Source organism: Manis javanica, chromosome X (genome assembly GCF_040802235.1).
Source record: "Manis javanica isolate MJ-LG chromosome X, MJ_LKY, whole genome shotgun sequence".
Classification (NCBI taxonomy): Eukaryota; Metazoa; Chordata; class Mammalia; order Pholidota; family Manidae; genus Manis; species Manis javanica.
In genome coordinates, this window is record NC_133174.1 from 57,795,378 (window position 1) to 57,822,245 (window position 26,868).

The 26,868-nt window shown below is 48.3% G+C and overlaps 1 long non-coding RNA gene across 1 annotated transcript; it reads right to left on the bottom strand.

Moving 5' to 3' along the window:
* Positions 1-3,773: 3,773 nt before the first annotated feature.
* On the bottom strand, positions 3,774-18,435 carry LOC140847389 (uncharacterized). Its single transcript, XR_012127371.1, has 3 exons — positions 18,327-18,435; positions 8,292-8,421; positions 3,774-5,957 (listed from the first exon to the last, which is right to left on the bottom strand). It is a non-coding gene; the product is annotated as an uncharacterized lncRNA (long non-coding RNA).
* Between the last annotated feature and the right edge of the window lie 8,433 nt (positions 18,436-26,868).

Here is a 26,868-nt window from a genome sequence, read left to right on the forward strand (position 1 = left end):
CCCAGGCCCCCCTTTTCTTGATCCGCCTGAAACAGACGATGTTCGTCGGACAGGGACAGAGTTAACACATGCGCGGGTTGTAGGGGCCGCCCTTCTTTGTCCATGATTTTTATCCCTTCGGGTTCAAAATGAATGCACGCCCCAACCTTGGTTAGTAAGTCTCTACCTAACAACAGTGCGGGGCTTTCAGGTACGACCAGAAATGAGTGAGAGACCTGATGCCTTCCTAGGTCCACTTTTCTGCTAGTGGTCCAGGCACATTTCTTGGACCCTGTCACTCCCTGGGCTATACTTGTGCGTCCTGGGTTCAGCGGACTGTGGACCTGGTTGAGAACTGAATATTGTGCCCCAGTATCTACCATGAACCCAATGGGAGTCCCCTCCACGCACAGAGTTACCCAGGACTCGGGGAGGGGTGCCGAGCCCCATCCCTGTTAATCCTCCTCTCCTAGGTGCAGGGTCTTAACAGGGTTCCCTCCTCCTTGTTCCCTCCTTTGGGGGCACTCCCTCTTCCAATGTCCATATCTCTTACACAGGGTGCACTGATCTTGTCCTAGTCGGGATTGACGGGGTCCTGTTCCTCGAGGTGGCCTAGGGCCCTCCTTCACCCCGGCCAGGAATATCCTGGCCATCTCCTCCCTCTGCTTCTTGTTCTCCCTCTTCTGAAATTCTCTGTCTTCCTTCCTATTTTTCTCCTGCATTACCCATTTCTCTTTCCTCAGCCTTTCCTCTCTATCTTCCAGAGTTTCCCTAGCATTGAAGACCTTCTCTGCCTGCTGCAGCAGTTCCCTAATAGAGATCTCCCCCAGGTCCTCCCGCTTGTGGAGTTTTCTCCGGATATCGGGGGCTGCCTGGTTGATGAATGAGAGGACTACAGCTGATCTATGTTCCTCTGCTTCCGGGTTTATGGGGGTATACTGCCTGTAAGCATCAAACAGCCTTTCCAGATACGCGGCTGGGCTTTCCATTTCCCCCTGAACAATAGTTTTTACCTTAGCCAGGTTAGTGGGCCATCTGGCGGCCACCCAGAAACCGGTCATGAGAGTCTGGTGGTAGACCCAGAGATGCTCCCTACCTTCTGCAGTCCCGAAGTCCCAATCCGGGCACATAAGTGGGAACGCCTCATCGATGATGGACTGGAGGGTAGTGGGTCTTCCATTCTCTCTGAGGACACTTTTCCTGACCTCGTTGAGGATACGCTCTCACTCTTCTGTCGTGAAGAGAGTGTGGAGCAATTGCTGGCAGTCATCCCATGTGGGACGATGGGTAAACATAATGGACTCTCTAGACCTATAAGACACTCTTGGGGTCCTCTGAGAAGGGAGGGTTCTGAGTCCTCCAATTATAGAGGTCACTAGATGAAAAGGGCCAGTATTGATATTGTTGAGCGATGCCTGTACCGATGGCACGCACAGGCAGAACTGGCACTGCTCCTTCTGAGGTGGAGGAGGGAGCCTCCCCTTCTTGTTCCCTGGACCCCGAGGCCTTAACTGCATTCCTCCTGTTCTACCTAGTGCCCAGCATGGGGCCAGGGTGGGGGAGGGTGGGGAAGCTCTTTCCGGCCTCCTGCCTCCCTCTGCTGAAGAGTCTGGGGAAGCTGCGGCCGCCTGGTTCCCGCTGGGTTCCCCAGCTTCGTTTTCTATCTTCCCGGCAGCTTCACCCCTCTCCTCTGCATACGGGGGTGGCTGCTCAATTGGCGGGAGGGGGTAGAGAGGAGAACTGTCAGGGAGGACAGGCGGCGCACTTGGGCACACAGGATTTCTGGCCCTGTGATCGGAGGGCTTTAATTCTTCCTGAGCAACTAGGATGGAGGTCTTTAGTGGGTCGATATGAGGTTTCCCCACCAGAAAGGGCCTCAGCCAGGATGGAGGATTCTCGGCTAGATTTTCTCAGACCAAGATATAGGGGAGTTGGTCAGGGTTGCCCTCAGGGTCTGGTCAGGAGATAATGGTTTTGACTTTGCCAATAAGGTCCAGGGAAAGAGACCCCTGGGTCAGCCAGCCTACTCCAAAGGAAGGCCACTCGACTGAGCCAAAGGTGTCAAGCTTACCCTTCTTGATGCCAAGGCTCATATTTAAGACCTGTTCCTTGACCTTCGGGAAATGGGAAAGGATCAGACTCTTAGGAGTAGCCTGAGTCTGACCCATAGTGAGAAAGAAAAAGAGAAAGAATATGAGGGAGACAAAGGCGAAGGATGAAGATGCCACTTCAAACAAGATGACTGTTGTATGTGCTTGTGAACGGGTTCCTGTCGTTGCACAGTTTTTCTTCTGCGGGGGACGCGAATTTATCTGGGATAACCCCCTTATCCTGTCACGGGAGTCTTCTAGGGGTGGGTGCCCTAATGGCTCTTAATTGCCTGACCCGTGCCCGTGGGGAATGATGTAGTGGCAGAAAGGAGGAACGGAGAGAGCAGGAGAACCTTAGAACAAGGAAACTTAAAATGAGAAGCGCAGAAAAAAATATGAACCGAAACCAAAACACAATAAAACAATCAATGATAACACCAAGCACACACACCACATCTGATTGTACTCGTTTGGACCGGTCCTTCTTTCACTCTGGTGCACACCACCCTCACCACTTTCAGGATCCTCAAAAACTCTCATGATTCTCCCAAAAGGTGTCCACTCGGACTGCCGCAGGGTGACGAGCTCGATCCTTTCCTCCTCGGGCGCCAGGTTCCTGCCGATCAGACTTGCTTTCCTAAGGCCGAGTCACTCAGACCCTAGGGCCAGGATTAGTCACCTGGAGTTCACCCAGGGTCACTAACCCGGGGGCCGGGACTACCAACCCGGACTCTCTCACTTGGGGTCACTAACCCGAGACCATACACGGGATGGAGACTCCCGCTTTATAATGGATTTATGCAGACACGAGGGGGTGACCCTCGAATTACAGTGCCCTGTCCGGACAATTAGACCTTACCTCCAGCCGTCCTTTGTTCTCAGGGAAGCCGCACGGATCCCGGACGAGCCCCCAGATGTTAGGGTCCAGGACTCCGGGGTTTCCCAGAGAACAAGACACATGGACACGGAGATGAAAATCCAAGCAAAGTCTTTATTCAGCCAGCAAGCTGGAGTTGACAGCACCTCCCCTGACACGCAGGCCGAGTCCGAGCTGCCAACCCCAAAGCAACTTTAGGTACTGATTATATAGGATCTTCACAGCCATTACACCAAAGCCCGTGCAGTTCTACAACCAATAGGTTTAAAACACACCCTATATTGTAACTAATGGGAAACATTGTAACCTTTTTAGGGAATGCACCAGTTGCCTGCCAGCTTCAATTGTTATCTCTTGCTTACCCAAGCATGTCTACGTGACTTATCACGGGATACATCCCTAGGCATTCCCAGGCTGTTGCCCACTTCTAGTTATCTAACTTAGCGTAGGCGCATTTCTCAGAAGCCTCGGGTAATTTACACAAGAAAAAAACTGGGTGGTTCTCGCTCTAGGCAGTCAGGTTAAGTGTCATTAGTTCTTTTTCCTGACTCTTGATGCTCTCTGTACTCCGTTACAAGGTAAGTGAATCATGGCATATCCATATGGTGAAATGCTATGTGTGATGTTATAGAGGAAAACCAACACGAAAAATGTCCATGATGTACCATTAGGTGAAAAAACATTACAAAACAGTGTAAATAGTATGATTCCATATTGGTTAGTAAATTATACAAAACTAACATTTATTGAGCTTTAAATATGAACATATATATATGTATATATATATATATATATATATATATATATATATATAAGCAAGGCACTGAGCAAAGTACTTTACATGAATTTATCCTCATGACAACCCTATTGTTATGGAAAATACTGATAAAAAGCCTGGACTGGATCACCGACTGAAAAACCAAGCGGCACTTGGAGTTCTTGGAGTGTTGAGGCTGTATTTCACACCGGTGGGCTCAGAGGGGAGTAATCTCCTAAAAAGTCTGAGCCCCAAACAAAGGCAAAGGGAGCAATTTATACCTTTCTGCTTCCTTATCTGTAACATTCCTACATGCACAGCAAGCGAGCAGGCAAGGGGGAGGGAGTTTAGGGAGTGAACCTTGGGAACCAGTGCTTGGCAGAGCGGGAAACCAAGGGAGTGTTTTTCTTTGTTTGGGTTGAGGAGGGGGGTGAGGCGGAGGGGAGCCACCTCGTAAATTACTGTCCTTGTAGTGTTATTTGTGTTGTGGAAGAGGGGTGAGACAGAGTGGAGTCACCCACAAGGTTGCTGTCCTCGTAAATCTTCCCTATCACTATGACATAGGTAAGTATTATATTCATCTTTTTACAGAAGAGGAAATGGAGGCAATAAGAGGTTAAGTAATTTGCATATGGTTCAGGTAATTGGTGGAGCTGAGGTACAGACCTAGATATGTTGGACTCAGAGCCAAAATCTTCACAATATTTGTGTCTATATTTGTATAGAAAAGTCAGGAAAGAGAAATACCAGGATGTTAACAGTTAACAGTGTTATTTCTGGGTGGTGAGGTCAAGAGTGACTTTTGCTCCCTTTATGATTTCCTGAATAGTCTGAAGTTTTTATTATTTACATGGATAATTTTTGTAATCAAGAAAAACAATAAATCACTTTCCATTTTGAAAAAAAAAACAAATAAGCCATCATTTCCAACCTGTAGGCAGCAAATTATTGAGGAGTGGGGGATAGTAAATTATTACAAGGGCTGTGGAAATTCCTACATGGCACAGGCATTGTCTAGAATCAATAAATAATATGCTTACACATATTTTTTTCACATGTCATGATACATACCTATAGTGCTTTAGTTTATATATTTCTCAGTGTATATTAAAAATACAACTATCCTCATGTGGAAATCCCAGACATATTGTACATTAAAATACTAAAGCAAGGGATCACATCTGCTGTTAAAAGGGAAAATACATATACAGATCAACTCTGTAGCTTGACTGTCTTTTTAACATCTTACCTCCTTTTCTTCAAGTGGGTAGGAGGAAATAGAGCAGAAGAAAACAGAAATGCACAGATTATTAAAAGTTAATCCAGGAGAAGTCCTGGAGAAGACAGTTTACAAGGATGAGAGAACATAGAGAAGGAATTGATGTAGGCCCAGAAAATTCTGTCATGGAAAGACCAAACGCCAACCTCCCTTGTATTGCCAAGGGCTAGTTCCCATCCTCAACCACAAGGATGTCAGCACTTATGTAAGCAGTGATGCTGCAATACCTGAGTGCTAATGTTTGCCAAGGGCCAGACTGGTATTCAATAAGCAGGAAGACCTGGAGTGGGGAGGACCCTCCAGGTGTAGGGGAGGCAAAGTATGTGGAACTTTGTCTTTTGCAAAGCAGACTTCAAGGTCAGCACCTGCCTTCCTTTTGTAAGAACAGAAATAGGTTAGCATAAGCATAGCCATCTTAAGGGCCTAGAAGCCATTTTCTGAGTATGTGACTTAGAAAGAAAAAAACTGGGCCTGGGTAAGGCCTTGAAAAACAAGTTAATCAATCATGAGCACCAACTGCAGTGACCTTTAGTCAGCCAACCTCAATCAGTTAATCATACATACCAAGCTTATCTTGCTAAACCCCAGGATGTGGCGCCAGCCGAAAAGTTATGTGCTTGTGGAAAAACACTGTTATGTGCTTGTGGAAAGATACTTTTTTTCTCTCTCTCTTTCTTCGAACATGCTATGTAAACCCCTGGCTTTCAGTGCTCGGGGTCCTTGTTGAGACCCACTGCGTCGGGCTGACACTTGGACCCCAGCTAGCTGGTTCCTGAATAAATTCCTCTTGCTTGTTGCATCAAGAGACGCCTTCCGTGAGTGATTTGGGGTGGCGTCCTCCTCTGGGAGAATCCAACACTTTCTTGCATTCTTCCCCCCTTTTGTAATGTGTACTTTGTCCTCCACTTCTGCTTTTCATCCACCACTCAAGTTCCCAGGACACACTCCTCCTTGGGGGTCCTGTGATCTCATTACCTGTAAGAAACAATCCTGATTACAGACTTCAAACTAAGACATGCACCCACTGATTGTTCATTCAATACTGAGGGAGGGCCTAGGACTTTCCTGGCATTGGGGACAGAAGCACTGAGAAATAAGATATGGTTTAGAAGTATAGTCTTTGGGTGCAAAAAGCAAAACAAAATACAAAACCCACAACTCAACTTGCTTCAACAGGAACAAAGTTACGATAAAGTAAGAGGAACCAGGGAGGGGAATGAGGGCTTTTCTTTCCCTTGCTCCACTTCGGCCTGTATTTGGTACTCACCTAGGAACCAGTCTCCACACCATCACCCCTGCTCATGGGAGATGATGCTGAGGACTGGAAGACTGGCTTACTCCAAGGAAGTGTTACAGAAAAACCTGAAAAAACCTGGACTGGATCACTGACAGAAGAACCAAGCGGCACCCGGAAGTCTTGGAGTGTTGAGGTTTTAATTTTACACCAGTGGGCTCGGAGGGGAGTAATATCCCAAGATCTGAGCCCCAAACAAAGGCAAGGGGAGCAATATATATCTTTCTGCTTCATTATCTGCAACATTTCTATATGCACAGCAAGCAAGCAAGGGGGAGTAAGTTTAGGGAGTGAGTGCCTGGCAGAGCGGGAATTAAAGGAGTATTGTGTTGTTTTTGCTGAGAAGCAGAAGGGAGCCACCTGGACTAGATTGCTGTCCTTGTAAATTTTTCCCTGTCACTCCCCCCTCTGATGTCCCTTTAAACACTTCGTTTTAGGGGGCATCATCTCCTAGGTTTATAACAGGGTCATAATGGCTCTGCATATACATGAGCTGTACGGAGGAAATACATTCCTTGATAGTTAATGAGCCAGTTAAAGATGCAGGGTCCCACTCATAGTTCAAGGAGCAACAGAACCGCTGGCCCAGCAAGGCCCTTTAAAAGAGTTGTTAGCCATGGATTCCATTTTAACACTTGCGACTCGGAAGGCACAAATGTCATAGAGGGGTTGTGCAAGTAGAGGAGATGGGCACCTATTTCAAGGGCCAATGAAAATTAGAAAGGAGGGGGAGGGGCACATGCCATCCCCCAGCCCTCCAGTCTTCCTTGGTGTACCTCCTTAGCACAGTCCTCCACCAACTTTGTGCAGTGGGAGCTGAGGACACTCAAGGGACTGAAGGCAGACCCCATAGTAATACTGAACTGCTTAATCTGTTACGGAAAAACCTGAGAGGTCAATACTTTGTGGTAAACTGGTTCTTTAGTTAGTGCCTTTAGGGCCTACTTGACCTTTTCATCCCTGTCACTTCGTGCTTGGTTCTGGACTCCCCCCCATCAGACATTACAGTGTGGGTGAGGTAGGTCCAGCAGACAGTGGATCTCTTTCTTCCCCTAATTGCACAGTCTGAGTCTCATTTATTTATTGTTTTAGTTGAGTACCTTTTCCCATCTCTAAGGCAAAGGGTGGCCCTGTTCTTATCATAACATTTAGCAGGCATGTAGGTGTAGGCACCGATCCCAGTCCCCCATTTGTCTAACTTTACGCAAACACACTGAGGTTCCCTGGAAATGAGGGGGAGGAAGGGATGGGAAAGAAGGTATAAAAAAACATTACAGAGTGGTAGTGGGGAGATGCAGGCTGAGGCTTGAGTATAATTAGGAGAAACAGGTAAGAATAGCAAAACAACCTATGATTACCTAATAGACAATGAAAAGGACAACTTTTGAGGAATAATCCAGTACAGGAGGTGGGGCTACAGCAGAGAGTTCAATGCCCAGGATGAAAGCTACCACTGCAGCGAGGGCTGGGATCCACGGCACGCAGGTGTTTATGAGTCAGAGGGTAATCGTTGGATGCGGAGGTGGAGAGGATTCTGGATGTCTGGCTATGCCTTCCACTGATGTATTTTTTTAATCCGGATTATGGGCCTTCTTCACTCTGGAATGATGGACCCACGGAGTGATGCCTACGACTTTGAGGGCAGTAGGAATGGTTAGAACAACAATGTGGGGGCCACTCCACTGAGGTTTGAGGGGGACCCTTTTTGAATCTTTGACCCAGACTGAGTCCCCAGCCCAGAAGAAATATGCTGGGGTCCCTAAGGAGATTGGGGCTTTCTGTGGTATATTGCTGCAGCTTATTTAGGGTGGCTCCAAAGACTTGGAGCTGTTCTCTTTCTCCCTTATCTCTTACCTGGCATAGGTTTCCTGGGAGGCTTCCTAGACATGGGGGAGGGCGTCCATACACTAACTCAAAAGCGGAAAAGCCTTGAGTCCCAGGTGTTCAGCAAGCATGCAGGAGAGCCAGGGACAGTAGGTCCAGCCACAGGAGGCCAGTTTCTTGGCAAAACTTACCTAGGGTTCCTTTGAGGGTGCAATTCATTCACTTCACTTTCCATGAATTTTGTGGTCTGTATGCAGTATGGAGTTATCAGGAAATGTTGAAAAATTTACTGCATCTGCTACAAAGGCAGGTCCACTGTCACTGTGAATTGTAGATGGTAAGCTAAACTGGGGCACATTTTTTCTCAGGAGGACTTTGGCTGCCTCCCAGCTTCATTCTGTCCTGGTTGGAAAGGCTTTGACCCACCCAGAGTATGTACACACTATTACTAGGAGGTATCTGAGCCCTCTGCTTGGCTGTATATCTGTGAAGTCTATCTCAAGGTCTTCAAAGGGGGCACCTCCTGCTCTTTGGACACTGGGCAGGGGTCGTGGTGCAGATACAGGATTATTTCTGGCACAAGTCATGCACTGCTCACTTACTGCTTGGCATAATGCTAGCAACTGGCTGATGTAGTACATGGAAAAGCGACTGGCTCCCTATAATTGTACCCAAGTTAGCCTTGTCCAGGTGTTTTTTCTGTACTGTGCCCTTCAGTTTTCCTAAATGTCTGTTCTTTATCTCCAGCATGGGAAGTCTGTTTCCCCTCTCCTTCTTCCCTCACTGAATCAATGCTGTCACCCAGACCCCACTTAAGTCCACTAGTATGCTTTTAGTTGCAATAACAGAAAATTCCAATGTGGCTGACTTTAAAATAAGGAAATTTATTATCTTGCATCTAAGTCTAGGAGTAAGCACTTTGGATTGGCTGATCCAACACTTCAACAATGTCATAAAAAGTCCTGATTCTTTTCATATTTCTGATCAGCAACCTTAGCATGCTGTTTGGCAACTTGCATGGTCACAAGATGGCTGTTGCAGTCCTCACCTTGCCTTCTGTCTCTGTAGTCAAATCTTCCCCTATCTCCCTCTGCTTTCCTCTTACAGAAACTAGTGATCACATCTAGGGTCCACTCAAATACCAGAATAATCTTCCCATCTCAAGATCCTTAACTTAATCCCATCTGCAAAGTCCCTTTGGCCATAAAAGTTACATTCATAGGTTCCAAGGTTTAGGACATGATATATTTGGGAGGCAATATTCAGTCTACTACAGTAAGTAAAAATTCAAGTTTTTACTGTGCAATTAAGACATGTGCATCTTATTGTTTGTAAATAAGTAAAATACCTCAGTCAAAAAATGTACATACTCCTGGAAAAGAGATAATGATTTAAGTTCAGTCATAATAATGAGTTAAAGACCTACCAGATCTACTTTCATCCTGCTTAGAGGCCCATGGACCTGGGTTTAAAGAGTCAGTAAGCCTTAAGTGTGAGTCTGAAGACAAAAATAATCTGCAAGATGGTCCAAAAGTACATGCATTTTGACTTTTCACCTCCCCCCAGACACTAACCTTGGCAAGTATATGACTCTGTATGCCCAACATTAGTTTTGATCCCACTATGGTCCCTGCAGAATCTGGGCTTCTATTTCGAGCTCTATCAGAAAATCTCCGAGGAGTTACAGAAACTAAAAGAAAAGACTCTGGGGTATATGCTGTGTAGGAAAAAGGGAAGTTCCCATGGCCAGGATGCTCACCTGACCCTAATTTACTTGCCCACTGTGCACATGCAATGATGTATTTTGTACATGCAAATACTTGGCCTATTGTGCATGTGCATGTTTACATACATGTTGGCATTGAGTCACTATTGTATAAAAGAGTGACTGCTAGGCACCTATGTGCAGAGGTAGAGGTAGATTGTGAATGGCAGACTTGCTGTGTGTAGAAGTGGATCCACAGATATGGATGGGAGTTTAGCGCTCAATTTGCCACTGTGAGAATAAAGCTTGTTATAAAACCTTTTATCCCCGATGTTCTGTTGTCATTATTCAGTCTCACCAAATCCAGAGTGAACTTTCCCAGAGATGAAACCCTCTGGCACTACATTTAGCATGGTAGGCAGGATTTACTGCAGACCAAAAGAAATGGAATAAGCTGCCCTCATGGAATGGGTACTTCAGAAGAATGCCCCTTGGGTGAGGAAATACTGCAGGATGCCCCTATGGGTGAAGAGATATCTGGGTGTCCCCCATTGGGCATGTGGTCTGAGGTGGCTTTCCTTCTAGAGAGGTGGGCCCCTCCCCAGGACTGGGGACAAATGGAGGTGATGCCTGAGGCAGTGGTGGAGGCCCTCCACAAAATAGGGAAATCCTTTGAGAAACAGAGTGCCCACATGGTGGCAGGAGCCATGGGTTGCCTATTTCTCACAGAGTTAAAAAAAGGCTATACACATAGTCTACAGGCACACACATGATCATCTACAATTGCTCTCTTACAACACTAAACTAAGTTTTCTACCTTTATCTTGCATCTACCTACCACTTCAGCATTTTATTAAAAATAATAATAATAATAATAATAATAATAAAGGGAGAAATGTGGGATCCACATATAAATCAAGTATAAAAATCAAACAGATATTCATATTTGACCTGATTGTTTATAGTTCATAATGCGTGATCAAAACCGAAAGTTTCTGTGATGAATGCCCTTGTACTCTTCACCATGTAAGAACTTATTCACTATGTAAGAATTCGTTCACCATGTAAGAACTTGTTCATTATGCTTCAGAAGATTGGAGACTGACGAGAATTAGGCTTGAGATGGATTAATGATTGTGCATTGAGCATTGACCCCCCCATAATGAATTTTATTGTTGTTAACAACCATTTGATCAATAAATATGAGAGATGCCCTCTCAAAAATAAAAAATAAAATAAAAATAAAATAAATAAATAAAAAGGCTATAAATGAGAAGGGCATACTCCTGTGAGAAGCATGAGAAGAGGCAGCAGAAGAACGTGAGCTGCAAGGTGCTGTGGAGGAGGTAAAAGATTTTTTGAAGATTGAGATGGCATTGCTGAAAGGCACTGTGGAAAAGGTAAAGGCATTGAAAGAGAAGGATGTACTCCTGAAAGAAGCACAAGAAGAGGCAGCACGCAAATGCCAGCTGTGAGGTACTGTGGAGGAGTAGAGATTGGTTGTAGATTGAGAAAGTGTCACTGCAAGGTGCTGTGGAGAAGATAAAGGTTGTAGCAGCGGAGGCACTCTGTGGAGTGGTGAGAAATCTACCATCAGCTCCTGAAGTGGTGGAGGATACATCGGAGAAGGACGAAGAGGTGAAGTTTGTGCCAGAGGCACTAACACCTTCTCTACTGAAATCTACCCAGTTGCAGTCAAGAAAATTAAGACTCAGCAACCATGGTTCCTCCAGGGGAGGTTCAGCCCCTCCCCAGGTTGTGGAGCACTCTATGTTCTGCCTAGGCAGAGTGGTGGATTTGGGCTCCTGGTTTCAGCAGAAACCCTTGGAGTCCATATCAGCCTGGCTCCTGTTCCTTTGGGATGTAGGGGTAGATAGTATCCTCCTGTCTGGATCAGGGATATGAAAGCTGGCTTCCCTGACAACTTATCCTGCCTTGTGGCAGCAACTGCACATGCACACCAGACCCCAGGTAACCATTCATTTACCGAGTGTGTGATGGCTGCCCTTCACCCTGCATGGCCCAATCAGGGTGACTTACCATCTTCCCTTGCTGGATGGCAGATGTATGCCCAGCTCCAATAGGTGTTACAAGAGTTAGGCAAGAAAAATGCCATTTGTGACCCAGGAAATCATGACCCTGACAAGTAGCTGTTTACTATGGGGATGAGGGATATGGTGCTGCAAATGGCTTCCTTGTCCCTCTTTGGGCCCTTAGTGGCCATTCTTGCCCATCGCTTAAGGCAGCCCATAATTGCAGTTACCTGTACTGTAGCAGATATGTGGGAGGCTGAATTGATGTGGGGATGGAAGGGAGTGCAGTTCACTACTGAGAGGAAGGGCTTAGAGGGCCCTGTGAAGGTAGCGAGGACCCAGATGTGGGTTGATCTGATAGAGGCAGGAGCAGATAAAGAGAAATTGGATGGGAAGTCAAATAAAATCTTACTAGAGCTGTGGCAACAACTGAAGCCACAGCAGCAGTTTTGGTCATTGGCTAAGGTGAAGATCAAGAAATGGAAGCTGAAGACAAAGCCACAAGTCCAGCCTGTACACCTGAAAGACTTCCTGCTGGAGAGATAGCTGACCTCATCTGGACCCTCACAGGAAGCTGATTGGGTGATATGGTTTGACTGAGGGGAGGGTCAAGGTACCTGCCTTGAGGGACCAGGTGGGGACTGGAGGCCACATGTTGAAATATCAATTAATTGGTCACCACCGAATGTACATGTCCTGGCTCTGGTAGATACAGGAGCTGAAAGCTGGCTGATTTATGGCAACCCCATGTGGTTTCATGGTAACCATGCTGTTACAGATGGATATGGGGATAAGGCTATCAGAGTGAAACAAGCCCAAATCCCATTGGGAATAGGGCATCTATCCCCAAAGGAGTATATTGTGTATATCACTCCCATCCCTGAATATATTTTGGGGATAGATATCCTGCAGGGCCTATGGGTGCTGACCACTGCAGTTGAGATCAGACTGAAGATATATATGTGTGGTGAAGGCAGTTCTGAGGGGACATGCTAAAACACCCACCCATAGCTTTGCCTGTGCATCAGCAGGTGACTAATACTAAGCAATATAAATTTCCTGGAGGACATAAAATTGGAGAAACCCTCCAGGAACTAGAGAGGATGGGTATTATAAAACCCACCCACAGCCCTTTTAATTCCTTGGTGTGGCCAGTAAAATAGCTGGATGGCTCCTGGAGTATGACAGAGAATTACAGAGAACTGAATAAAGTCATTCTCCCTCTGTATGCTGCCATCTCCTCTATTGTAGCCCTTATGGATACCCTCAATCATGAACTAGGGATGTATCATTATGTTGTGGTTCTTGCTAATATCTTTTTTTCATTGGTATATCACAGGAAAGTTTGCCTTCATGTGGGCAGGATGGCAGTGGACTTTCACTGTCCTTCCACAGGGATACCTCCACAGTCCCACCATCTGTCATGAATTTATATCCCAGGACTTGGCAACATGAGAGAAACTGCCAACTGTGCAGCTGTACCATTATATTAGTGATGCTATGCTCATGTCTGATTCTCTACCAGACCTAGAAGGTACAGCATCTAGACTGCTGCAACACCTATAGGAGAAAGGATGGGTTGTGAACAGCACCAAGTTTCAGGGACCTGGTTTATCTGTAAAGTTCTTGGGGGTTGTCTGGCAGGGTAAAACTAAAGTTATCCCAGAAGCAGTAATAGATAAGGATCGGGCTTTCCCTACCCCTACCACTGTGGCAGTATTACACGAGCTCTTGGGTCTTTTGGGCACTTAACACAAATTACGAAGCCCTCATACTATTTGGTAAAAAAGGCATCAGGTGGGACTGGGATGAGACATGTGCCTTTGCCACTGCAAAATGGGCTGTCAAGGCCATGCAGACCTTGAGTGTGATAGAGCCATCAAGGCCCTGTGAGCTGGATGTTCATGTGACTGAAGACAGTTATGGCTAGGGTCTCCGGCAGCAGCTTGAATGAACTTGCCACCCTACTGGATTATGGTCACAACTCTGGAAAGGAGCAGAAGTAGTATGGTACACCTAACATAGAAACAATTGGTTGCCATGTACTATGCCTTGCTGGCTATGGAGCCCATGACCAGAACATTGGACCCAAAAACCATGGAGTGGTGTGGCACAGATTCCTATACTGGCTAAGTGAGGTACATACCTACAGCAGTGTAGCACCTTCTCTACTAGTGCATTGACTGGAGAACTGCAACACTTACTAAGGCCAGTGACATATACCAGTGAAAGGCAGGAAGAACTTGCCTTAGAGCCACTAGTAGCAGAGAGCCCTTATCAGGAGGGAAGAACCCCTACATCTGGAGATGCATGGTATACAGATGGCTCCAGCCTTGGGCAGCCCCTGAGATGGAGGGCTGTAGCTTTCCATCCTAAAACTGAGACAATATGGATGGAAGATGGTGAGGGGAAGAGCAGTCAATGGGCAGAGTTGCAGGCGGTATGGCTCATGATCACTCAAGAGCCCTCCCTTATAGTTGTCTGCATTGACAGCTGGGCTGTGTATCAAGGCTTGACTCTGTGGCTACCGACATGGTACCATGCCAACTGGTTGGTTGGTGAACAGCCCCTTTGGGGGCAAGAGTTGTGGCAAGACTTACGGGCATTTGGACAGACTAAAACAGTTACAGTATGTCATGTGATAGGTAATTTGCCATTGGCATCCCCAGGAAATGATGAAGCAGATGAAATGGCCCAGGTATGTGGGCTAGAATGAAAGCCTGCCTCTGATGTGGCCCAATGGTTACATCAACATTTGTTGCATGCAGGGCAGAAGACAATGTGGACTGTAGGCCATTGTTGGCGCCTGCCTTTGACCTTTGAAGAAGTCAACATAGCCCCACAGGAGTGCATTGTATGCTCTAAAAGGGAGTTACACCGAGTCCCACAACAACCTTGGATTATAGCTAAGGGGCCAATACCTCTTGTCAGGTGGCAGATAGACTATATTAGGCCTCTGTCTGTGTCAGACGGGTACCAATATGTCATGACTTGTGTGAACACAGCTACTGGACTTCTGGTTGCTTTTCCTGTGTGTTATGCAGACTAACAGACCAACAAATAACCAAAAGAGGGCTAGAGTGTCTCTTTGCAGCCTATGGCCAACCACAGGTAACTGAAAGTGATCAAGGCTCCCACTTTACTGGACATGCTCTATGAGAATGGGTGCAACAGTTAGGGATAAAGTGGAAGTTTCAAGTATCATATAATCCTACTGGGGCAGGCATTATTAAGAGGTACAATGGTTTGTTAAGATGTGGCCTGAAATCAGATACTAATAGACTATGGGGATGGTCAGTCCACTTATGGACAGTGCTATGGTGCTTGAATGAGAAGCCCTGGAGGTGGGCATTGAGCCCCATAGATATGCTAGCACACATTGCTGCCTCCCCTATACAACTGCAGATACAAACTAAGTAAGAATAGTTGAAGTTGGGGTTTGGCCACCAGAATAATATTTTGCCACCAGCACCAATTACAATAACCCCGGAGACTCCATTCAGTGGACATGGCCTTGGACGTTTTGACACATGGACCACAGATGGCTCACCTTCCTGGCACCTTACGGACAAGGTCTGGAAGCTGGTCTCCTGTGTATTCCTGGAGCAATGGAAGAGTGGTCCCCAGAGATCATAATAGTGTACCCTAAGGTAGAAGCATCTTAGCAGGGTGTTTTGTTTTATCTTTATGGCCAGTGCATGCACCTCCAGTAGCACTATATATAGACTCTTCAGTAACTCCACAGAGAGAGGGGTAAAGGTTTGATATACTAGATCTGGAAGGGACCCCCTTCCTGCCATGGTCCTATCACAGGACCACTCTCTTGCATGCATCCTACCTGATGGACAAGATTTGCCTATGTTGATTTTATTAAAACATGTGTCTTATCACCCTTAATATTAATCTCCTCTAATGTGTTTGTGGATTGGGCACACACCCTAGCAAAAACTACTGCTTTCTGGGTGTGTATGGAGCTACCTAGCAGTTCTGCTACTGGTCTCCTGTAGAAAGTGAGAATCATACATGAACTCATCTGAGTAAAATTGGTTTAAATATGGCTGGAATGACTACCTGGTGGCATCAATCTCCTTAAGCTTGAGGACGAATATCATCATCACAATCTTTGTTATTATCTATATGTTGTTGTTATCCTCTACTGCTATTGTGGAATCTGGTCACAATGCTTCCACTTTCTCAAACAGGCACCATTACAGAAGATTAAGGGCATGTAGATTTTGAGGCAAGAATCCTGGAGGGGTGGAGTGTGAGGAAAATGGAAGTTTCTATGGCCAGAATGCTCACCTGGCCCTAACCTACTTGCCCACTGCTCACATGCAATGGTGTAATACTTGGCCTACTGCACAAGCACATGCTTACACACGTGTGGGCAATGATCCCCTACTGTATAAAAGAATGACTGCTAGGCACTTGTGTGTGGAGGTGGAGATGGATTGTAAATGGTGGACTTGCTGCTTGTGGATGTGGATCCACAGATGTGGAAGGGATTCTAGCGCTCGGCCTGCCACTATGAGAAAAAAAACTTGGTATAAGACCTTTTAACCCAATGTTCCATTGTTGTTATTCAGTCTCACTGAACCAGAGTGAACTTGCCCAGAGCTGAAACCCTCCAGCACTACATACTAGCAAGGAATGCAAAGGCTGACAGTTAGCTGTGCAAAGGGAATGCAGGACAGCTGTCCAGTATGCACATTAGGGAGTAGGAGGCAGGGAAGGCCCAGCCATCTGAGCCAGAGCTGAAGGGTCCCCACCAGTAAGATGGCAAACTTCTGGCTTCTTTTCGGGGTCCTCGGTTCCCGCCGGCGCCACCTGAAGCCCAATCATCTCTCGCCCCCCTCCCAATCCCAGCACCTAGCCAACAGCCACCAGCCCTATAGAAGTAACACCACAATCACCCTATGCCCCTTCCTATATAACCCAGCACCTTTCCCTAATAAAGCAGAACTCTCCGGTGAATTGCTGCTGTGTGTCGCTCCTTTCCTTTCATTGGTGCCGAAACCCGGGAGACGGGACACCCCAACTGGACCCCATCTTCCCCCCAACACCAGCAGCAGCTTGCCCTCATCCTCTTTTTCTGGCGCTGGCTCATCACACTCACCACTCCTCTCTGGCCTTTAGATAAGTTTTCCCCCCCGGGGTGGGCCACTCTTCCCAGAGCTATCACAGTGCCATTGACCGTGATCGTCTGGCAAGGCCCTGACGCTCGGGGACGAGGAGGGAACGCTCCCCGCCTCAGGCCTTCACAGCTGCGGCAGACCCTCAGGCCCCTCCTCCAAAAGCCATAAACCCCCGCCTCAGGCCAGAAACTTTTTAAGCAAAATTTCCCCGGGGTGGGCCACTCTTCCCTGAGCTATCGCAGCACCATTGACCGTGATTGTCCGGCAAGGCCCTGACGCTCGGGGACGAGGAGGGAACGCTCCCCGCCTCAGGCCTTCACGGCTGCGGCGGACCCTCAGGCCCCTCCTCCAAAAGCCATAAACCCCCGCCTCAGCTGAAACTTTTTAAGCAAAATTTCCCTGGGGTGGGCCACTCTTCTACAAGCTATCGCAGTGCCATTGACTGTGATCTTCCGGCAAGGCCCTGACGCTCGGGGACGAGGAGGGAATACTCCCCGCCTCAGGCCTTCACGGCTGCGGCAGACCCTCAGGCCCCTCCCACGACAGCCATAAATCCCCGCCTCAGGCCTTCACGGCTGCAGCGGACCCTCAGGCCCCTCCTCCAAAAGCCATAAACCCCCGCCTCAGGCCTTCACAGCTGCAGCAGACTCTCAGGCCCCCCCCCCCCAACAGCCATAAACGAGGTGACTCCTTTACGGATGAGAACGCTCCCTTTCCCACCCCCTCCTCCTTCTGTTCCATCCGCCGAAACCTGTTTGGTCTGCCAAAAATGCCTAGCGCTAGGTACCTCGTGACTCCGGCACTCTGCCTTCTTAGGGAAGTCTGGGTGACGACCCACACTTCCCAAGAAATTTCGACTCATATACGAGTTTCCGCAGACCACCAAGGATCATCGGGGATGCCCTTTGTCTCCTTGTGGTCTGCCTCCAGTCCGAGGATCTCCGTTTGTCTTCCCCTGTTTGTCTCCTTCTCTGTCCTTTAGCCATGGGAGCCTCCTCATCCCTCCCTGAAAGTTCACCTCTTGAATGCCTGCTTAAGCATCTGGCTACCCTCTCCCTGACGCCTGATATAAAACCAAAACTTCTCCGTAAATATTGCTCCCAAGATTGGCCGACACACCCCCTAGACAATAACAACCAATGGCCAGCAGGGGGAACTCTTGATCCTAACTTCACTCGCAATCTCTTTAACTACTGCCAGCACCTGAAAAAATGGAAGGAGATTCCCTATATTGAAGCTTTTCGCCTCCTAGCTCAAAATCCCAGCCTCTGCACCACCTGCTCCCTGCCCCAAGTTCTCCTAGCCTGCAAGCCGTCTCCCTCCCCTCCACACACTCAGTCCCTCTTCAATTACCTTTGACCCGGCCGACGAGCCTCCGCCATACAGACTTCCCCCTTCGGCGCCTCCCCCTCCTACAACCTCTCCACCCTCCGCCGCCACCACTGCCTCTTTCCCCGCGGCAGAAGCCTCCCGTCCTCTCCCTTCCCCTTCTTCTCCTACAACAGCACCTCCCCCTTCCTCTATATCCGCCGCCGCCACCTCCACCCCCGCAGAAGCCTCCCATCATTTCCCTTCCCCCTCCTCCACCATCTCTTCCGGCACCTTACCCCCTCCTCCTCCATCCCCCTCACCTTCCCCCCTCCCGCAAATCGACCCTGAGCCTTTCAGCCCCCCTCTAACTAAGTTCCAAGAGCCTTGTCCGTCTTTGCCCCCTCAGACTCGGTCCCGAGGGCCTCCCAAAATTATCACCCCGCTCCGGGAAGTAGCAGGATCCGAAGGCATCGTGCGCGTTCACGTCCCTTTCTCCTTAGGAGATTTAGCCCAACTACAGAAACGCCTAGGTTCCTTTTCCACTGATCCCACGACATACATCAGGGAGTTTCAATGGACCCTCCAGTCTTACAGCCTCACACATCATGACATTTTCATGCTCCTGGCCAATACTCTCCTCCCTGAGGAGCGTAGATGAGCTTGGGACTTCGCACAAACACATGCTACCGAAACCCACAGGACTGACCCCACCTGTCCCCCTGGTCCCACTGCTGTCCCCGAACAAGACCCACACTGGGATTATAACACCGCCGTGGGTCTCCACTCTCGAGATATTTTTGCCTCCTTCTTAATAGCAGGTCTAAAAAAGGCAGCTCGTAAAGTAGTCAATTTTCAAAAGCTCCAAGACATAATTCAAAAGAGAGACGAAACCCCCTCCGAGTTCTTAGACAGACTCACTCAAGCCCTATTACAGTATACCAGCCTGGACCCAGAAACACCTGAAGGAAGACAGGTCCTTATGACATACTTCCTGGCTCAAAGCTACCCCGACATTAAAGCTAAACTCAAAAAGTTAGAACAGGGCCCCACTACCCCACAGACTGAGATCCTAACAGTGGCCTTTAAAGTCTTCCATAACCAGGAGGAGGAGAAAGAACGCCATAAACAAAAAGCTGATCAGGCCAATTTCCAGATGTAGGCCCAGCTGATAAAACCACAACCTGGGCACCCCTCTACAGACAAGCCCCCCCCAGGAGCTTGTTTCAAGTGCGGAAAAGAGGGACATTGGTCAAGGGCGTGCCTCTCCCCCAGATCTCCTACCACCCCATGCCCCAGATGCCACAAAAAGGGCCACTGGGGGTCTGATTGCCCAACCACCCAAAGGGGAGGCTGGACGAACAACCCCCATCCTAAACCCGCCATAGTGAAGCTGGCAGAAGAAGATTGACGGGGCCTGGGGGCTTCTCGCCCAACCATTTCCATCACCAAACAGGAGCCCAGGGTTACTTTAGCAGTAGACGGTCGCCCATCTCCTTCCTCCTAGATACAGGAGCCACCTTCTCAGTCTTGCGAGAATACCGGGGCCCTACCATGCCAGCCATTACTCCTATAGTCAGGGTATGAGGTAAACAGATTTTCCCATTAAACCCACCCCCCTTTTATGCACGATCCTAGACAGTCCCATACCTTTCTCCCACTCCTTCCTAGTTATGCCCCAGTGTCCCATCCCTTTACTAGGACGGGACATCCTTTCCCTCCTCCACGTTTCCATAACTATATCCAATCCCACAGCCCCCAGTACTCCCTTTCTGATGGCCCTCATAGCCGACAATCCCCCTCTACCCAATGAAAGCTCCGGTTCTGCCCTTATACACCCTGTAAATCCCAAAGTTTGGGACATTACAAGCCCCTCCATGGCCCTATGTCCCCCTGCCTCTATCAAATTACGTGACCCCTCTCAGTATATCTGTCAGGCCCAATACCCCCTAACCACTTCAGCCCTCATAGGCCTCCAACCCATCATTCAAAATCTCTTAAACAAAAACTACCTCAGACCCACGCACTCCCCATTTAATACACCCATATTAGCTGTTAAAAAAAACAACGGATCTTTTCAGCTTGTCCAAGACCTTCGCCTCATCAACATAGCCGTTGTCCCTATCCATCCCTTAGTTCCAAATCCATACACCCTTTTATCGCAGATACCTGCTTTCGCATCCCACTTCTCAGTCCTAGATCTCAAGGACGCATTTTTTTCTATCCCTCTAGACCCCTCCTCCCAAGATTTTTTTCCCTTCACCTGGACAGACCCATACACCAGACATTCTGTACAACTTAATTGGACAGTTTTACCACAAGGCTTCCGAGATAGTACCCATATTTTTGGACAAGTCATAGCTCAAGACCTCAAACAGTTTCACCATGATCACCCCGAGTCCACTTTATTACAATATGTAGATGATCTTCTGCTCTGCAGTACATCGTGGGAACAGTCTCAACTTGACACTGCGTCTCTACTTAACCTTCTATCTTCAGAGGTTACCGAGTATCCCCCGTCAAAGCTCAAATCTCTTCCCCTTCTGTCACTTACCTTGGATTCCTTCTGTCTCAACAAAGACAGTCCATTACCTTAGACAGAAAATGACTACTCTCTGACCTGCCCGTTCCCAAAACCAAGACAGAAATCCTTTCCTTTCTAGGCCTGACTGGGTATTTTAGAGCATGGATTCCTAACTTCTCCCTGTTGGCAAGACCCCTATACGACCTCAGCAAGGGCCCCCCTGAAGAACCATTATCATCCTCACCCCGACACTCCTTCATTAAGCTCCACCAAGCCCTTGTAGAAGCTCCAGCTCTCCATCTCCCTGATTTGTCAAAACCCTTCTCATTATACATTCATTAGAGGTCCAGTCAATCTCTAGGAGTCCTAGGCCAATATTTTGGCCCATCCTTTGCCCCAGTAGCTTATCTCTCCAAACAATTAGACCCCACAGTTCGGAGATGGGCCCCCTGCCTACGGGCATTAGCCGCTGGACAGCTCTTGCAGAAAGAAGCTCATAAACTAACATTCGGAACGCCCCTTACCATTCTGTCCCCACATCACCTAAAAGATCTCTTAACCTACAAAAGTTTACAGACTCTCCCTCCCTCCAGACTCCTGACCTTACTGTCCTCTTTCCTCCAAAATCCAAACATTTCTTTCCTTCCCTGCCCGCCCCTGAATCTGGCCACTCTTCTTCCTCTGCCCTACTCTCCTCATACTCCCTCGCATGATTGCCTAGAACCCTTCACAACTTCCTTCCATGCCACTCCACGATCTCCGAAGGAGCCCTCTCACACTCTGACGTCACCTGGTTTACTGATGGGTCCTCCTTTAAACATGAGGGCACCCACTATGCAGGATACGCAGTAGTCTCCCTCAAAGATGTCATTGAGGCACGAGCCCTACCCCCTGGTACAACCAATCAACAGGCCAAACTCATTGCAGCCACCAGAGCTTGCACTCTGGCCCAGGACACGTCTCTCACATTGTACACTGACTCCAAGTACATATTCCACATTCTCTTGTCTCACATGGCAGTATGGAAAGAACGAGGCCTCCTCACCACAAAAGGAAATTCCATAACTAATTCAGCCTTAATTACTAAACTTCTAGAGGCTTCACAACTCCCACACCGACTAGGCATAGTCCACTGCAAATCACATCAAAAGGATGACTCCCCCATTGCAAGAGGGAACAACAAAGCCGACAGAGTAGCCCGGTCAGTTGCCCTATCAGAAGACACACCAGACAACAATCCGTCTGCCCTTGTGGTTTTAGCCTTATCACAAGACACCCTCTGTTCCCAGGACAAAGAGTCTCTCTTCCGCCTCTTACACAATCTGTTCCATCCCAGCCCCCAATCCTTGATCCATTTTTTACAATCTTTTTTCTCCCTCTCCTGAAGACAAAACCCTACTTAACCAAATCACCTGCAAGTGCACCATCTGCCAATGCACTAACCCTAATACCCCCCTCAAGGCCCAACCCTTCCCAGCTCATCAAGCAAGGGGTAATGTCCCTGCCACAGATTGGCAAATAGACTTCACTAACATGCCCCTTGTACGGTGTACCAGATACCTACTCGTGTTAGTAGACACATTTTCAGGATGGGTCAAAGCTTTCCCCACCACTAACAAATGAGCGTCCACAGTTGCCTCTATCCTCCTCACCCAGATCTTTCCTAGGTTCGGAATGCCCACTTCCCTCCAATCAGATAATGGCCCTGAGTTCACTGCCCAAATTATCCAGAACCTCTCCAAGTCGCTCTCGCTCCCATGTCATTTACATTGTCCTTATTGACCACAAACTTCGGGAAAAGTAGAAAGAGCCAATAGGACTCTAAAGGACATCCTGACCAAACTATCTCTAGAACTACACCTTGACTGGGTTTGCTTACTTCCCTTAGCTCTACTCCGCATTCGGGCCCTCCCAAAGAAACCTTCCTTCTTGTTGCCCTTTGAGATCATGTACGGCCGCCCTATTCTACCCCAGGGGCTCCCTTCCCACAAAGGACCAATTCCTCCCAATATAGCCCTTCCACTACTCTCTCTCCTCCGCACTGAATTGTGGAAATATCAGGATTGGCTCCTTCCTGATCCATCCGCCTCCCAAAATCCTCCTGTCTTACAGCCCGGCCAACTAGTGTTTTATAAGCCACCAGAGGATCAGCCCTCTCTCACCCTGAAATGGGAAGGTCCACACCCAGTTATTCTCTGCACCCCCTTGGCCGCCAAGCTCTCACTGCCTGATAACTCTGTCACCCCTTGGATTCATATCTCCAGGTTGAAACCAAATACCCAGGACCCACCTTCTCTGGACACCCAAGACCCATCAGTCACAATCCAGAGTCCTTCGGATACAGCCCAAGACGCTGTCTACTCTACCACACCTCATCCCTCTGATCCCTTGAAGCTCCACATCTCCCGTGCACCCCCTTTGCCATCCATACCCGAATCATGACTTTTTCCTCCTTTACCACTCTCTTGCTTTTTTCCTCATTCCTATTGTCTTCCCCACCACCCCAGCCTCCTTTGTATGGAGATTCAAAGTCAGACAGACTTACACACAGCATCAAACAAAAGTTACTGCCCTCATTGCCACATCAGACTGCCCTCTGAAAGGCTGCTCTGAGCCTTTATACCTCCACTTTCCTCCCTCCACTGAAGTGTTCACTAACAGCTACCTTTATTCTCCCTACCTCTGCTTCCTCTATGACCAAAGACAAGCCTATTGCAGGCAATGGCAAGACACCTAGAGGGGATGTTCCTACTGTTCTTGGGCCATTCACTACATGGGTAACTCCTGGTACCCACAGTATTACTCCTCCAACCGTTTCATGAAATATCCCAACGGCTCATTCTCCTTATCAATCCCAGATCCCTGGGACTCTCGATGGGCCGCCGGAGTCACAGCCTCAGTTTACTATGGGGGGTCCTTGATCCCCCACGGTACCCTTCATATCTCTCGAGAGTATGTTCCCTCTCGCTCCCAGATCTCTCAAGTTGCATCAGATATCAGACATTCCAAGAAAGTCATTATCCAAACTCTTGATGGCACCTCTTCATCTTATTCCTCCTACTCTTGGTTACAGCTCATTCAAGACACCACCATCTTTCTCAACCACACCCTCAACACCGCCAATTGTTTCTTATGCGCATCACTACAGCACCCACTGCTGGCCGCTGTGCCCCTTAATATTTCCAACTACTCCTTCCATGCAGAAGGACAACCCCTCCGCCCCCTGGCAGACATACCCCTATGGGAACCAGAATATGCAGATAATCTCACCATCCACCACTGTGTAGGCCCAACTCCATCCCCCTCCAGTACACTTCACTGCCTCTCTATCTCCACCCCTACCTCCGGCTCTAAGACTTTTACACAACCGGGACACTTCTTTTGGTGTAATGGCAGTCTTTTCAACTCACTGCCTCCCAACTCCAATATACCCTGCATTCTTGTCACCCTAATCCCACAGCTTACACTTTACAGCATGGCAGAATTTCTTGAGCTCCAACCTCCCTTGCCCTCGCGCACAAAAAGGGCTGCTTTCCTTCCCATCATGGTCGGTATCTCTTTGACCACCTCAGCCATTGGGGCAGGGTTTTGGGAGGAGCCTTGGGTCACTCTCTATGGGCAGTTAGAGATCTCAACGCCAAACCTGAGGGAGCCCTGACATCCACTGCCGATTCCCTAACCTCTCTCCAAAGACAGGTCACTTCCCTAGCTAAGGTCACCCTTCAAAACCGGCGGGCCTTAGATCTGCGTACAGCCGAGAAGGGCGGCACCTGAGTCTTCCTCCAGGAAGAGTGCTGCTATTACATCAACGAATCCGGCATTGTAGAAACTGACATTACCAAACTCACCGACGTTGCCTCCAGCCTCCACTCTGCTTCCAATTCCAACTCATTCTCTTCAATACTAACAAACACCCTCCTCACCTGGCTCTGGCCCATTGCAGGCCCCATAATAATCATTCTTCTCGCCTGTCTCTTCTTACCCTGTATAATAAAGTTCATCAAATCCCAAGTCGGAAAAATCTCTAATCAAGCTTTCAACCAGCTTTTACTCAGAAACTACCAGCTTCTGGCCACAGAAGATCCCTCACCCTCACGTAACCTCCTTACCACACGCTGAGATGGACCCCTCTCTCCGCTGGAAACTGTTCCTAGAAACAATGGCCGCAGACGCCTGGCTCCTGACACCCATATCCTCTTGGCACCATTGGAATCAAAAGGTCCTCAACCTATGGTTACAGGGAACCTTCATTGATTTCCAACCTGAAGAAGTCCACATCTACTCGTCCTTAACTGTGGGGAGTCCTATCAACCCTTTCCTCCCAACCCTCAAGCGCTCACTCCCTTCTCCGCCCCCGTTCAGCAGGAAGCAGTCAGAGAGAAAGCAACGTCCACAACCCCATAGAGGAGAAAGGGGGGAATGAAGGGCCCACACTAGTAAGATGGCGAACTTCCGGCTTCTCTTCAGGGTCCTCGGTTCCCGACAGTGCCACCTGAAGCCCAATCACCTCTCGCCCCTTTCCCACTCCCAGCACCTAGCCAATAGCCACCAGCCCCGTAGAAGTAACACCACAATCACCCCATGCCCTTTCCTATATAACCCAGCGCCTTTCTCTAATAAAGCGGATTTCTCCGGTGAATTGCTGCTGTGTGTCACTCCTTTCCTTTCAGGAAGGATGGGTGGGAAAGGAGGGATAAGGGGTGGAAAAAGAAAGGGGGCATTATGATTAGCATGTATAATGTGGGGGGAGGCATGGGGATGGCTGTGCAACACAGAGAAGACAAGTAGTGATTCTACAGAATTGTACTACGCTGATGGACAGTGACGGTAATAGGGGTTGTGGGGGGGACTTGGTGAAGGGGGGAACCTAGTAAACATAATGTTCCTCATGTAACTGTAGATTAATGATACCAAAAAAAAATCCCTCCTGGCCATCTGTGTCCCATAGCTGCAGTTGCACCTGCATAAAACAGATTTTTAGAAAGAAGGTGGAGAGAGAAAAGAAATGTACCTTTTATAGGTTAGAACTTAAAGAGAGTGGAGGAAAATCCCTGAAAAGTGGCTGTTATGGTCAAAAACCAAATGGCCTATCATCCTAGGACAGGCCCAATCTCAATACACTGTTTTGATTAAGGAAGACCCTACAGAGCAGAAGATTTAAGGATTTAAGGTGACTTGGACTTTGTGTTCTGTAGCTGGAGATTAGATGAGGACAGAGAGAAAAAGAAACAGCACAGGGTTTGGTAATTTGGAGAGGCTTCACATTTTTCTTTCCCTCCTTTATCCACAGATAGGCTGGGGTGGTGCTACCCTACTATGATTAACAGGCCCAGGGGGTTGAGGTGTAGGGACATTGATATGACAATGAACAGTCACTATTTGATCCTCCAAGTACATGTTAGACAGGAAGTCAATTCCAATGGTTGCCTGCAAATGGGAGTCAGATACTCTGCAACCTCCTCTATTCCCAATACCAGGTGATCTTAGAACCAAAGTGGAGAATGGTCCTTGAGAAGGTTGTCTCAGCTCAACTTGTCAACGCTTATAGGAGACAGCTTTGAAGAAAAGAATCTCTGGGTAAGTCAGCTAAGGAAGTGGGCAAAAATAGACCATATGATGCCTTGGTGGTGGGGTCACCTGGCAGACACAGTTGAAGCTGTTGTATATGAAGCAGGTGATGATCTATCTTCCCCACTGTAGGGAAGTAGGCCAACTGTCCATCACCTTGGGCAAGGAGGAAGTTGATTCCCCAGAGGGCTCCCCTCTCCGTTCCATACTGTCACACCTCCTTATCTCCAAAGCTCAACCCAGACTGCCACCGCTCTACTCCCCCACACATGAATCTGGATTGGCAGAGAGACCAGGGTCTCTGGAAGGTTTTCAGGCTGAGGCTTCTGGCCCCACTGTGGACCCCGCGGCGTGCCAAGGCATACACTGTGGCAGGCAGGGGGCGCTCTGGATCCCTTTGCAGCTAACATGCCACTCACCTTCCGCGTCTCCCTCAAGCCAGGGTGCACGGCCACTCCCGCTCGGGTCCTGCCCGCTGTCTCTGTGGCTCCTGAG